Source organism: Vicia villosa, linkage group LG1, assembly GCF_029867415.1.
Source record: "Vicia villosa cultivar HV-30 ecotype Madison, WI linkage group LG1, Vvil1.0, whole genome shotgun sequence".
NCBI classification, from domain to species: Eukaryota; Viridiplantae; Streptophyta; class Magnoliopsida; order Fabales; family Fabaceae; genus Vicia; species Vicia villosa.
In genome coordinates, this window is record NC_081180.1 from 100,928,427 (window position 1) to 100,933,050 (window position 4,624).

The window sequence follows — 4,624 nt, forward strand, 5'->3', positions numbered from 1 at the left end:
TTATTCGAACGAAGTGCACTTGATAGTGTTCTCCACATGAGAGTTTTACTGGTCCCTCCATAACCATGTAAAAAAACACCCTTTCTTTTTATTTGTTGACAACTTCCATGATTTTATCAAATATCAAACGATGTTCGTCTATAAAATTTAATTAGCAAATTTAGTAGTCTATAACAAAAAAAATTAAATAGTTCAATGTCATAGTATCATAATACAAAGATGAACAATTACCTGTTAGGGCGGTAAATAGATTATGGAAATTTTCTCGTTCAGTATCGGCATTGTGATCATGTTCGTCATTAGGGGTGCTCATGGACAGATAATTAACCAAACCAATCCATATCCAATTAATAACCATTTCGTATAACCGGATATAAAACCAATCCATATAAATGGTTATATTTTTACATAACCGGTTAGAAAACCGGTTTATCCATAACCACATTTTATAACCGGTTTTAAAGTTATAACTAAATTTTAATTTAAATCCGGTTTCGAAAATTTGCATTTTTTGGAGAAAAAAACGATTTTTCATATTTCTAAAAAATATTTTTTTTCGTATTTTCGAAAAAATAATAACTTTCCATTTTTTTCAAAAACACTCCATTTTCGAAAAAACTTGATTTTGTTTATTTCAATAAAATACGATTTTCGCATTTATTTGAAAAACTCATTTTTTCGTATTCCCTTTCGTATTTCGGAAAGAACTCGATTTTTTACGAGTTTAGAAATAAATTTGATTTTTTTCGCATTTCCAAAAAATATCAACTTTTTGTATTTATGTAAAATGATTTTTTCGTATTTAAAAAAAAAACTTAATTTTGGTGTATTTCTGAAAATCTAACTTTTCATATTTCCAAAAAAAATCGATTTTTACTATTTTTGAAAAAACTCAATTTTTCGTATTTTTAGGAAAAAATATCGATTTTTTTTTATTTCCTAAAAAAAACCAATTTTCCATACTTTAAAAAAAAATCAATTTTTCTTATTTTCGAAAGAAAACTCAATTTTTTCGCATTTTTTTTAAAACTCCCTTTTATGTTTTTAGAAATAAAATCAATTTTTTTGTATTTTCGAAAAAAATCAACTTTATTGTTTAAAAAAATAATAATTTATTCGTATTTCTGAAAAAATAAGATTTTAAAAAAATATTTTAATTTAATTTTTATTTTGGATATGGATGTCCAAAATATGAATTTAATTAAAATCATATATAAAAAATGTCCAAAATGTGAATTTGGTTAAAAACCATATTAAAATTAACCGGTTTTTTATAATCGGATTTGGATGTGGATATGGATAATTTATATAACCGGTTAATTTGAACACCCCTATTCGTCATAAACCAGTCTATTGCCCACATGTCGTGTGATATACGAATCTAGATAAGCCATATCTTTTAATTCATGCAAACTTCTTCGATTGGATTGCATCATATTCTCAATCTCAATGAGTGTCAAATTCTTTAACTCAATGGTTGACAACTGCATATCTATAAAAAAATATACAAATTAACAATTCATAAACAAGAGTATGATAATCGACGTACAAATCGCATATGTAATGGAATTGATCAATTTATATAACATGTGATAATTATAGCCTTAATGTATATACCGCAGCATATTAAGCCTTTTGGGAAATGAAATTAAGTTTTTATTCTCCATTGTATTCACGACATAATAATAGTATGGGTATACATAATGGGGTTATACTCATCTGTACTGCAACATCAATGTGTCATCGAGCTGTATAGAGGGAAAAGCCTATGGTCCATATATATCTTATGTACTGTATTAGAAATGTATACAGCAGTTCCAAAATATAGGTACAACATCAACATGGTTTTTTATGGTTGCATATAGGAGGATTTTGAAGAATATTAACAGTAGTTTATGTGTATAACAACAACACTAATTCGTAAGCGGGATCCTATTTTTATTAATCTATTTGAAAATATTAGATAAATAGCATGTACCTCTTCTATTTGTCGCTTGTCTTTTTTGATAAAGAATACCGTCACATAAAGTCCTCCAAGTTTTTTCCCAAACATGTTGTGGTCTGTTAATTGTACCCGATTGTAGCATTGTGACAATAACTTTCTCAAAAAATATTCGGAACCCCAATCCTTCGCCTCATTTATGGCTGCAACATATTCTTTGTCATCGTTAAGAAATCTCATTTCGAAGCATACATCTCTAAAACTCCCACGAACAATTCCACCCACCTTTTTTATATCCTCATAGCAAGTTGGTCCCTTAACAACTGTTAGTATCATTCTAAGGTAATACACCTCACCAATACTTGGGGGAACCCAAATTAATCTTCCGATGGTATGACCTATTTTACGTGGTTTCCATCATCGGTATCTTTTATCATAAACAAACTTGGAAAGAAAAGTAGAGTGAGTCAAATTCCTTGCCCTCTGCATACGTTTTGTTTGCTTCCATCCAATATGAAAACATTGATTCTTTCACACTTGGTTTGTCAAAAAATTCATCAATCAGTTCATCATTAGTATAATAAATCAGATTATTGCCCTCAAGATGAAAATACAATCTTTCAACGGCAGGAGATCTCCCATGAATATGAAAATGAAAATATCCTCCAACATGCTTCACTTGGTGAGACATATCTACAATCAAGATATTGCTTGATTTCATCGACATTTCTAACAACATGAGTTTCGTTAGTGCCAGTTTCAAAAACAGTTGCAATTATTCTATCATACCCCTCGTTAATATACTTGAATAAGTACTTATCTGAAGTGCTTTGATTACACCACTCCATATTTATGTGAGCCTGGAATTTCTTCAAAGGATATGGATTACAAGGAACAACATATCTATTATCGAGAACAACATTCTTTTTCACAACAGTATGTCTAGTTTCCCTTCTTCTGTACATGGGATATCCTTCATGATCAACGACGGTTTGAGGCTGATATTTTCTGGGAAAGAACTTAGAGCACTTACCATTTTTCATGCAAGGCAAATACATGTTTGCTAAACCACATGGCCCGTGAATCAAATGTGTCTTCACCAAATGATACAGTTGGCTATCATCATCTTCGGTTGGTAGTTCTGTTGAAATGATATTGTTTGTGTCATTTGGAGTCGGATACTTGCTCGATTGATGCATGAAAAGCATAATATGTGCATGCGGTATACCGCTTTTTTGGAACTCGATTGTGTATATATCTGAAATATTTCTTGATATTAGTAAGAAAAAATGAATATAAATGTTTTTATATAGTTAAAGAAACATATAATAAAAATCAAACTTAATTAATGTAACTTTGATAGGACGGCGATTTGTAGCCAAATTGGGTTTCCGAATCTTTTTCATCACCTTTACCTTTGTTTGCTTCTTGAGTAGTTGATTGGTGGTCTAATCCTGTCAAATTGCAATACTTGGAAACTCGCAGCTTTTTTTATGCTTGTGGATATAATTCAATCTTTGCGACTCCATCATAGTAAATCCATCAACAAAAAATTGTTGGAACCACATCCTTGACCTCAATAGTGTATGTGCTTTAGTATGTCTTGTTTGAATCCTAAAAGTAAGTCATTTTCTAATGGTAAGTTTATTCATCTTTCATTTTTTTTGGGATTTGTTTCCCTATGTAGCACACCTAGTGTAAAACCATCTTCCTCATATAGAAACAAAAGTGGATACTGTAACGCAAGATAACTTGGATGAAATTCACTTATTCTTTTCAGTCTGCCGTTTTGTCTCTCAAGGATAATATCCCTTTTAGAACTTGTATCAACATCGCCAATAATAAGTGCAACAACATTAAAGACAATAAGTTGGTTTTAAATTCGTCCATCCTTTGATCTGTTAGACAATGACTTCAGTTTGAAGTCATAATAGGAGAATCCTTTATCCTATCTGCTGCCATTCTAAAAGACTTAGCATGTATGTTGAATTCACTAAGCATAAGTTTTAACCTGCTAACAGTGTCTGGTATTATATTGGGATGGTTGTTGCAATATAAAATAAAAGTGTTAGTATAAATGACAAACCAAATAAGGGAATGTCATAATATAAACAAACCAAAAGTGTTCCAAAAACAATGTAAGCAGGTTAAATGCTATCTGTATGATTACCTTATAATGTTAATCCCATGATGAATCTCATTGTCAGTGTCGTAAATTTAAAGCTGAGCAATTTTTGGTGTTTGTCTATTCAAAGGCATCATGCTCCCAATTCTATGGCAAGACTGCCCTTGAATTCTTAAGTTAGAAGGACCTCTTCTTGTGTTGAATCTGTTGTCAAACTTCATTTTAGGAGATGTAAATGCAAACATTATGTTGTACAACCTTGATTGTTGTCATTCGACAAAAGATTATTGAGCAACATTGGTGGAGTTTTCAAAAGTGACAACATAACTTTACCATTTTCGCAACATAATTTGAACTTAGGAATTGCACTATGCTTTCTTTTGTCAATATTCTCTTGATACCACATAAGTGTTCCACAATGTGCGCATTCAATCTAAGGATCACCAATATCTGAATAACCTATTTAAAGCATACAAAAAATTGAAAGATAATATTATAACTAATAATAGACACAATACTAACTTCTAATTACATGTTATATGACTGCAAAGTGTCTC